Raw genomic sequence first — 11,667 nt, forward strand, 5'->3', positions numbered from 1 at the left:
CATGGGTCGGGTGGCCCGATGGGCCAGCCCGGCCTGGCCCGACCCCCAGACGGGCTTGAACAGGCTTTTTGGCCCACTGGCTTAACCTCGGGCCAAAAAGCCTGGCCCGCATAAAATTTGAGCTGGGCTCGGGCTTTGCCAAAATAGCCTGGCCCGAGCCCGGTCCGGCCCAACCTATAGTTAAACCTAAGTAAACCCAGCCCAACCTATAGTTAAACCTAAGTAAAAACCCTATGTGATGTCCATTTGAATAAACTTTTTTGATTTGAGAATGTTGTTGATTCACTTGTAAGCCCATTGTTCATTTAAATAGGGGAAAAACATCTAAATTAAAATAGAAAATGCCCATTTGAATAGGAAAAAAATTGAATTTCTTTTATTAGGTCGGGCTTCGGGCTCGGGCTCGGGCTTTGAGCTTCAGGCTTTTTATCAGGGCCAAGCTCAGGCTCGGGCCTAACATTTTTCTGTTAATAAAGAGTCAAATCCCAACCTGGCCATGAACAGATCTAGTCTGCACTCCCCAAGTACCCTCGGTAACAATCGGCCAGTTCACCATTCCTCTAACTGCATCCAAGGTCCCATCATTGTCTGCGCCCCACACTACCCAACAGGTGAGTGTCCCACTCCCCCAGGTGAGCGCCACATTCTCGGAGCCTTCCGTGATTCCCCCTGGGATCGGGCACTCCTAGTTCAGTGACCTCGTCCAAAGCATTCAGACAATGCAAATTCAAATGCAGTAGATTTATTAGTTGTAGTAGTATTATTTTTATTAACAATATCAGTAGCAGTTCCCACCACTGCAACCAAGCCAGTTGGCAAACAACCAGTGCCAGAACGCCTGCCAGTCTCCTCCCCCGAAGGGAGAGAACTTCGCAGGTACCGGTCCCTCCTTTGGGACGAACCCCGCCGCAAGTTGTTGTAGGTGATCGACGTACTCCCCTGTTTCCCAAGAGAAAGCTTGAGGAATAGGCCCGAACATAGCCAGCCTGAGAGGCATAACTAGCAGATTTCCCAAGTTGCAGTCAGCATCGAATGCACGACAAAGAGGAAGCGGTGAAAAGAATCTCTGAACCAACTCACCCTACTATTCGAAGTAAGATTGAAATGCCTAACAACACGAAGGCCGACAGTACGAATATTGCTTCACCAAAAAAGCAGCAGTGGCGACGTCGCAAGACTCGTTGTTCATCAACAAGGAATGATTCAGCAGCAAAGCCCAGCCATCCAGCAGATCAAGGTTGGGAAAGAGAGGAGGTGAACTCAGTGGCCAAAGGAAATGGGAACGAAGCACCTCATCGTTTGCATTGACTCTCAACTGGTAGTTAGCCAAGTCAATGGTGACTACGAAGTTCGTGACTCGACTATGGCAGCCTACTTAACCAGAGTCAGAGAGATCCTATTGAGCTTCAACTCATGCTTCATCAGACAAATCCCGAGGTCCGAGAATGCCAAGGCCGACGCTCTATCACGACTAGAAAGCACGAGTGACAACACTATGCAGACTGTGTACATAGAGGACCTGCCTCAACCCAACATTCTCAAGGGGGCAGAAGAGGCCACTCCCGTGTTGCAAGCGGAACAAGCTGGATTGACACACTCGTTTATTATCTGCTCCACAGGACCCTACCTACATAACGTAATGTAGCTCGGAGGGCAGAGCGTCAATTAGCCAAGTACATCCTCATAGACGGACAACAATACAGGAGATCATTCATGCTCCCCTACCTACGTTGCCTGCGACCCACAGAAGTTGAGCTTGTACTTCATGATATCCATGAAGGTTTATGCGGAGGACACATGGGGGGTAGCGCCCTTGCCCAAAAAGCACTAAAATAAGGCTACTACTAGCCCACAATGAAAGCAGACGCACTCAAACTCATCAAGAAATGCGACAGATGTCAGAGGCATGCCAACATCCTCCATCAACCTGTTGTCAATTTGAAGTATCTTACTAGCCCATGGCCCTTCGCGCAGTGGAGAATTGACATCCTCAGTCCATTTCTGCCGGCAACCAAACAGAGGAAGTTCTTAGTCGTGGCGATAGACTACTTCACGAAGTGGGTGGAGGCCAAACCGCTAGTTAGCATTACAGCCCAAAACGTGCAAAATTTCTTTTAGAAAAACATCGTGTGCCATTTCGGGCTGCCCAAAGTCTTGATTTCGGATAACGGAAAGCAATTTGAAGATATTAAATTCTAGAACTGGTGCGTTGAGATGGTGATTCAGTAGAACTTCACTTCGGTAGCATATCCACAAGAAAATGGGCAGGGCGAAGTAACAAATAAAGATATCCTCCGCGGGCTGAAAGCTCGTCTTGCATGAGCTAAAGGGTTATGGGTGGACGAGCTACCCAGCGTTCTTTGGGCTTATCGAACTACCATCAAGACAGCGACGGGTGAGACCCCCTTCAACCTCACATATGGTACATAGGCGGTGATCCCAATAGAGGTCAAAGTGCCCACATTGCGACTTGAGGCTTATGATGAGGAAGTAAATAATGACGAGCTTCGTAGCAACCTGGACCTCGTAGAGGAGGTGCGAGACCTGGCCTACATCCGGACTGCGGCATACTAGTAGAAAGTGGCTTGGTACTATATCGCCCGGGTCAAGAAGCGACAGTTTTGTGTCGACAATTTAGTCCTATGAAAAGTTATAGTACTTGAGCTCGGCGTGGGTAAGCTCAAACCGAACTGGGAAGGTCTGTACCATATAAGACCGGTGTGCGGGGAAGGCACGTATGAGCTCGAGACTTTGAAAGGAAAATTGGTACCTCGAGCATGGAACATCGACAACTTAAGAAGGTACTATGTATGAGCCCACAACTCCAGGTATAAGTTACTCATGAGATCACCGAACTGGTCAAAAAGACTATGAGCTGGAGAGAGGACTATAAGTCACTCCCATAAGCCTAAGGGCTATGGTGCCGAGCTGATAAAAGACATTGACATGATAAAAGTTCTAGTCGCCTCTTCGGCATAGGCAGTTTAAAACCCAGTCGCTTTGGCATGGGCAAGGCAAAGTAACCCAAGCATAGACAGGTCAGGTATGTACCCTACAATATTTGTTCACCCTGGCATACAATGACGATTAGATTATTCCTATTAGTGTCGAGCTTGTCATCTTGGGAGTAATATATACTTAGAAAAAATTTCACTTCTATTTGGTTTAGATCGCCAGCTCGGGAGTAACCTATACTTGGAAAAATTTTTACTTCTATTTGGTTTAGCTCGCCAAATTGGGAGTAATCCATGCTTAGAAAAATTTGCACACAAAGATTGCAAAGTACTTGTATTTCATTGATAAAGAACTCCGAGTATATATAAAAAAAAAAAGAGAAAGATTACAATTGCCTAACCGAGCTCAGAGGCTCGGAACATCGAGCGTTACAAAAGGAGGGGTCCAAGAAAAGAGGCGTCAGTCTGTTCAGGGCTCTTCATCCTTAACGGAGACTTCGGCAGGAAGATCTGTCTCCATATGGTCCTCGACGGCACCGATCTCCTCTCTTCTCCCTTGTCATCAAGTTGGTCATCATCGCTCTCCACTTCGGAGTCCGAATCCTTGGTGGCTTCAACAGCCATCTCCTTGTACTCCTCAACTACCTTAACCTTGGCCTCCATTGCTTGAAGCAAGATTTCAGTCCGTTCCTTCACATGAGCCTCGAGGTTCTCGATCTCCTTCTTCAATGCCGCTTCACACTCTTCGAGCTCGTTCTTCTCTGTCATCAGTAGAGTTAGCAACTCCTTCTCAGCTCGTGCATCGTTCTTCAGTTGGTTATTTTCATTGCAATCTAAGTTAAGTTCGGTGTGGGCATTTTGGAAAGACTCCTCAGCTTCAAGAGCCCGCTTTAGGTTCACCTCGGACTGGTAGGTCAAGACGTGGATAGAGGAGCTCACCTGCCAATAGAAGAAAACAAGAATCAATATATGAAAAATCTAAGTATAAAGCAACTCGAAATATAAGTTCAAGAACATACCACCATACAATGTGTGGCCGCTCGGGCCCCGAGCTGAGCAACTGGCAAGTCTGCCCAACGAGCGACCTCCTTAATAAACACTGCGTCCTTGCTCTTAAGAAGGCCGAACTTCGGAGTCAAAATGCTCTGGACTGGAGTATCGCTGCCCAAAGAGGTAACGGTTGTTGGAACAGGCTCGGAAGACGTAGTCTCCTCGGGTATGTGGGGTGGGGTGGCCTTGCTTGGATTCTCCTCAACCAGATCGATTACGGGAGGCTACTTGGGCTAAAAAACAGCAACCTCAGTGGTGGTAGCTTCAGTCTCAACACAAGCCTTCTTGGAAGCTCTCTTCTTCTTCTTTCCCTTTTTCAAGCTCTCAAAGAGCTCATCGTCAAGGATGTCATCCAGGGAAACTACGATAAGAAATGAGCTAAGTCAGATACAATACCGAAGTAAAATGAATGGAAAAAGTACAACAATTAGCAACCTACCAGGAGGACTTAGGCCAGCTTGCATGAGTTTCTCCTTAGTCATGAAGGTTTTGAACTTCGGGCCGAACTTCGCCCAAGACCGGACATCTTCCCTTGTCTTCAGGTCCAGTCTAACACCGGGGTCCTGGATGGTTGCCCTCTAGTGGGTTGGGAAAGGCCATCCATTAGTGTTGTGGACCACGAAGTAGCGCCTCTTCCAGGCCAGGACCTTGTTAGGGAGCTCATGCAACAGTTTGTACCCGGGATGTGGAGACAAGTAGTAAGCTCGCCTATGCTCAGACATAACGTAGAACGAGTTCTTCTTAATGGAAAGGATCGAAGAGAAGACGTCGATGTCAAGGCGGTGGTTGTAGTCATGGAAAAGAGAAATGGTCCCTACGATATTACAGATGGAGTTCGGGTGTAGCTGGTCTATGGCGATGTTAAGGAATTTAACGATTTCGATTATAAGAGGGTGAAGTGGAAGACGCAGACTAGCTACAAGCTGCTCCTTGAAGACCACGATCTCGTTGTGATCATGATCCCAAGGAAAGTTTCCTAAGGGGATGCTATATACAAATTCGCTAAGGAGTTTGTACCGAGCTACTAAGGCTAGGAGCCTGACCGCCATCATTGTCGATGGGCCGAAGCTGTCTGGCATCCGACCTTGATGTGAGGTGGAAGTTGATTTGTTAGAAGCTTCTCGCTCCAACCGAGGAGAGTCCGCCTCAGGCGAACTGAGGTCCACATCTTGTTCCAAAGTGACCACCTCGGCAAGTTGGCAGGATGAGGCTTCATAGTTTGAGCCGAGGTATCCACCTCGGCTCAAGCGGACTCGTCGCTCCCGTCTAGAAGACTATCTAATCTAAGGCTAGACATGTTAAAGGAAAGGACAACGGAATCAAAAAAGCAAAGGAAGGTGAACTCACCAAAAGGAAGACCAAAGAAAGAGAGACGACCTCGGACCCAGAAATAGTTGACACCGAACTGGAATACTTGAGCGCGACCTCAAAAATTGTGGACTTGCGGATTTGTGGATAAGAAAATGGGCCCTTTGGCCCCTATTTATAACTAGTATATCCGAGAATCAATGGTTAAGATCAACACGATCCGACGGCTCCTAGGAAAATTGGTTGCATGCCTCCCGAGGTTGAAATCGATTTAGAGCATGTTTTGATGTCCGTAGAGTAATCGGCTTAACGTCCGCACGTACCGGGTATGCAGTCTGGGTCACTTCCTGGTTGAGTTGAACGATTGAACAGGTCCGACCAACGACTCCCCCTCCATATCACCTAGACTTCCTGCCAAATCCACCTAAGCTCGTCATGAACTCCCCGCGCCAGGTCAGGACCCCTGCAACGAGGTGTGGGGGCAATTGATGAAGGGTAATTTGGCACAACCTAGTGAATAAAGGCCACGTGGACGCGATCTGCCTGTAGGATGACAACTCAGCAAGGGGAGCTTAGTTAGTAGTATGCGGAGTTTAGATGTTTGGTCACCTCAGCATAAAGTCACCTCGGCATAACGCCACCTTGGCACCTAATCGAGTTCGAGGCTCAGAAACCAAAGTGACACATAATCAATCCCAATAGCTTCCCAGCATACTCTGAATATTACGAGATCACACTACATAACGGCAAGCCTTATCTTCTCCCTGCCCGGATCGGGAAACGCCAATGAGGTTCATTGACTGATACGTTACTCCCCGACTAAAGCGGAAACGGATCTCGTCCATTTAGGCCGCAGATCTTGGAACTGTTTCGGGAAACCCGCGATAGCTCAGCTATATAAAGGCATCAATCCCCCCATGGTCCAGGTACGCGCGATTACTTTCATCGAAGCTCTTTAGCATTCAAGTTCTAGCTCGCAACTACAGTTGAATTCTAACATAAGCATCGGAACGACCTCCCCGAATCATCCACCCGAGGATGACTAAGCCAAAATACTTCTAAGCCTCAAAATTACATTACTTAAAATTAGGGTATTGTGTTTTGGGGCTTTAGAGGCCGACATCTCCTTATCATAACCTTAGTTCCTACTTTCCTAACTCAAATAAAATTATCAAAACAAAGACTTTGGATATGTCACATAGCTGTACGTCTAACTATTTTCAAATCAAATAATTTGACCTTTAGGTCTCAAACAAAATTTAAATGTTCGTTGCCCTGTACTCGGTATTGAGATGTCATTAACTATTATTTTAATTGGACCAATATTGCTAACAGCTCTTTGAAAACAAATCCATTTACACCAGAGAGATCAACCATCTAACCAGATTATTGGGACTCAATTGTTGGATAGGCTCCATTGAGAAGGGTAGGCTCTATTGACAATACGCGGGTTGAATCTTAAACCTGAAATAATTTACTCTCTTAGGGTTAATTATGGTATGGGCAATTCATGTAGTTAAATGCTTTTATTAGATTTATCATTTCTTCCCTTAAGGCTTGTCATTTATATGTGTAAGTACTTATGTGCAATTAAAACTTTATTCTCGTTCTCTTTTATTTATGAAAATAAAAGGAAAGCGTTATGAACTCGATAATGTACAGAGAAGTTTGAAGGGCCTAGAAAGGTTAGGAATAGACTACAATGGACACAAGTCAAAGTAGTAAGAAATGATTTAAGGGTTTATTATTTAATAATGGATATCTATATTATTATAAAAGGGGATAATTGTCTTCATTTTGGTGCAAGTTAAAATAAATTTGATTATATAGTGTCAACTTATATTTTACCATTTATTTGACGTGCCTTATCAGTAACATTTAGATTGTTCATGGGTTGCGATCAGATTTGGTTTTTGCCAAAATTTAAATAGGCCCGGTCTTAAGTTTAAATGCAAAGTATTATAAAATCACGACCAAAGCCCGGCCCCATGAACAAGTCTACTAACATTAAATAGAACAATAATGAAGCAGGGTTCATATAGTCAAACCCATATAATTTGAGTAAGGCTTAGATGATGGCGATGCATAAAGAAAAGTGGGATTTACTTCATTGGAGAGCTTGCCAAAGGGATATGTAAAGAAATGGATCTTGGAACTGTTGGAGAATAAAAACCTATGAAGTGACTAAACTTTTAGGTTGAATGGTTCCTTAAAATAGCATGAGAGTACATTTGACTAAATAGTTTAGTGTTTAATTTTATCACTCCATTGTTAATTAAATTTTAGCACAAGGAATATATGAATTTGCCTGTACTTGTTCATGCTTCACGTCCAATGGACTTTCACGCGAGGGGGTGTATTAGAGAATAAAAATCTGTTCAGGGGCCTAACATAAAAACTAAAGCTTTTAGATTGAATGGTTGTCGGAAAAATGCAACGATATGGATCGGCCCATTGTAGAAACCCCAGTAAAGGGTTGAAAAGAGGTACTGATTGGAATTCTCTTCATTATACTGATTAAAGTCAATAAACACAAGTTTTATCTAAAACAATCTTTGCGGAATGATTAATGATGTGTCCCTTTATTGGAGATAGAATGTGCCCAAATCATTCCCCTGTCTCAAAAATGAAACACACCACCAGACAATTTTTGATGTCATAGGGCAGTCATTGTTTCTAATTTCCAGGACAAAGAACCAGAGAATTGAATCAACTTGTTTATTAGCACAGGGACGCAGTGGGGACAAAATTGGACCTACTATATCTTCAAATTCTCCTATCTTTTTAATCTTTTGTTTACTTCTTTCCTCTTCATTTAATTCACAACCAAACAATCTGAGAACAACAGGAGAAAAAAAAGCTCTTAATGGGACAACTGACATTCTGACGAGCTCTGTATTTGTATTTTTTATTTATAGGAAGATGTTCTCAATTAAGGCTGTGTTTGATTTTTGCATCAGTAAAAATGCATAGGAATGCAAATGAAAAAAAATGTAAATTTTTATTTAATTTTGTTTTGGATTTTACTTTGTTTTATTTCATGTTTTAATTTTATTTTCATTTGTACTATAATCAAATAAAAAAATCAAAAATTTAAAACAAAAATAAGTCAGAATTTACATTCAAATCATTTGCATTGTAGCAGTCCAAATTTATTTGCATTACAACCAAAGACAACCTCAGGGTTAAAGTGTTGTGAGGTCGGTTTAAAGACCAATTTTGTGAAGAATAAATCTGGATTGAAGAGCAATTTAAGATTAAAAGGCATAAACAGAGAAGCTTAGGCCACATGGGAACCAAATCATCTGACAGATACAGGTCTCATTGTATTGGACTGTCAGTCCTTGTACGTTCAAAAAAGTTATATGATACGATTTGTTGTCCTTCGTATCTGATTTCTCAATAACATTTTTGCCCCATGCCCCCATCAGATTCAATTATTTCCCGTTGGACAAATAAAATCATATATTGTCAAACACCCTAGGCTACGTTTGGAAATAATGTAAATAAGTGTGAATACAAATATGTAGTATAAAATGGTTCTTATAAATTGTAAAGTTGGTTTATTTTTGCACTGATAAATTCACCCTTAAAGGCTGCATTTGGAAATAATGCAAATATGTAGTGTAAAATAATTCGTATAAATTATAAAGTTGGTTTAGTTTTGCACTGATAAATTCATTTTCTTACCAAAACAGACTTTTAGCTGTAATGGATGCAAACATGGATTTCAATAAAATATATACTTTTTTTTTTTTTTATCAAAAGCTCACTTGAATGCAAATTTACTTATTTTCTATTGATGTACTTTTATATCTTATTATCAATGTAAATATGCATTGATCTGTCATTTGTCAATGCAAAAATGTAATGTTGCCAGACAAGGGCAAAAGTGAACCAGAGTGCAAATTTACCCTAAACCGGGATTTACACTCTATTTGCATCGTTTCCAAACGCAGCCTAAAGGACTGTAGAGGTTTTAGCTAGTTAGATAGTTATATTTTTGTATATAGTTTGGGCTAGTGACATGTAGCCCCTGAACTTATTCATGATAAAGACCTTAAAATTTTAGGTCCATGGGAATGCCGGAGAAGGCAAGTTTATAAAAATGAGGAATGCCCTTTAGCTTAATCAAAAAAGGGGGGCACAGTTCATTGTCTTGTATATAGAGGGTCCATTTGATTCAAGTTGGAATTGGACTCAGAATCTAAATCAAAATCCGTCCAAATTGGAATAGTCTATTCCCATAGCTTATTTGGGTTGACACATGAATTGGAATCAGCTGCAATGGGATTTCATTCGTAAGAAATGGGGAGGGATTGATCATTCTCTCAAATGGGGGAATTCCATTCCACTAGAAATGAGCATGGGATTCCAATTCCGTACAACCAAAGAATTGGAATTAGAACGACGCATTTCAATTCTGAGTCTAGACCCCTATTCCCATGAACCAAATGGTCTTTGAGTTCTGATTGCTTGTTATCGGTTCTTTTCATCTCAGAGCATAGTTTTCAAACATACTTGACTTAGATGGTTGGACCATTCGGGTCAGGAACCGTCCAAATTACTGATTTTGTTTCACCCCTGAACTGTTTGTTTTACACAAATCGTTGACTTGGTCAGCAACCCATTGATTTGGATGGTCGAACCGTCAACCCATTTTACTCGAACAATGTTTTTTTGCCATTTTTTATCCTCTAAAATATCAATGGTCCATTTGTTCAAATTGAATAGTCGAACCATTAAACCAGAAACCATTGGCCAAAGTGATTCCAATTAGATTCTTTGCACCTTGCACGAAGGAAGTAAAGCTCGGAAAGATTGCAACACAATTCCAAATATGGTGAGTTTCTTGATGAAGGGTATTTGAGAGCTATACACAGTATGCATTATTGATGTTATGGCCTATGGGTAGTCTTGTAAATTCTCTCCTGAGGGACTTGGTTTGTACGGGAGAATGGGCAAAATTATATGACAATCACATGAGAATCTTATTCAAAGCTGAGTAATGGAATAGGGACAAAAGTGTTGGAGTTTGAAAGTTCATGTGAGTTTTTGTTGCAAATGAAAGCCTTGGGGGGCGGGGCTAAGCGTTACTATCCCATTATCTATAATTTAATTATCCTTAGATCTATATCTATACTATTATTAAAAGTGTGAATGAGAGCTGAGATTTTTTGTTTGTTTAAAATACAATTTAATCTCCATCTAATTATAATAATAAAAATGTAATTTGAACAGTTATTTTCTTTTCATTCAAATCACCCTCATTAAGTCTTATATTTAAGTTATTAACACTCATTTACATTTATTGAATCTTATTCTTGACTAAAATGCCCCTATCTTTTAATTTTGTCATTCTAATTGTAAGGGCATAAAATATAATTTGAACAACTACATTTCTTCTTATTCAATTCCCCCTTTAAGTCTTATAGTTAAGGTATTAACCCCATTATTTGATTGAATCCTATATTAATTAACCATATCAAAAAATAAATGTGACAAAGAACAATTATTTTTATTGATGATAGAAATAAAATACAAATTTAAAGCCAACTAAAAAATGGAGTTTTCTTGTTTGGTGGAAAGTCAACAGTTCAACCTTTTACATTAAATGTGTCAACCATTGATGTCATAGTTTAATAATAATAAAAATTAAAAGGGATGAAAACACAAAAAAAGTATAAAAAATATAAAAAAAATGTAAAAAACATTTTGGGCGTATCTCTTATAATGCATATTTCTCATATTAAACAAAAATAAGTATAACAAATAAGAATAATTTTTATAGACATAAAAATATAAAATTAAATTATAGAAAAATTTAAAAATATATTATTTACTATCATCATCATCATCATAAAAAATTGCCACTTTACATGTACACACTTACTAGTATGTTGATAGGTGGAATAACCCAATAGACTGAACTGGCCTGGCCCGACTCCACCTGTTCTTATTGGGGTTGGACAAAGTTTTAGGCCCATATGCTGAAGTTCAAGCTTTCTCAAATAAGTCTCCTCTAATAATATTATATACAAATAAAATATATAATATATAATATATATTATTGTAATTTATCCATTCATATCGGTTTTTTGCCACTTTTGCTCGGGCAAAGCCCTATTTATCCTTATCTTTTATTGGTAACTGTTTTAACCAGTTATCATGGTCAATAAAACCTCTAATCTAAAATGTGTGCAGTGTCTAGCCTTAATCCTGTGAATTTGACGCAATAGGATCACTTCAATTCATATGTAGTTACTGCAACATGCTTCCAATTTTGAAGGTTGGATTTATATGTCGCATGGTAAATTGGGTTAGTTCATGTATCATTATTCTTTTGGTAAGTAGT

Source organism: Nelumbo lutea, chromosome 6, assembly GCF_056320005.1.
Source record: "Nelumbo lutea isolate HS-2025 chromosome 6, American lotus-T2T, whole genome shotgun sequence".
Classification (NCBI taxonomy): Eukaryota; Viridiplantae; Streptophyta; class Magnoliopsida; order Proteales; family Nelumbonaceae; genus Nelumbo; species Nelumbo lutea.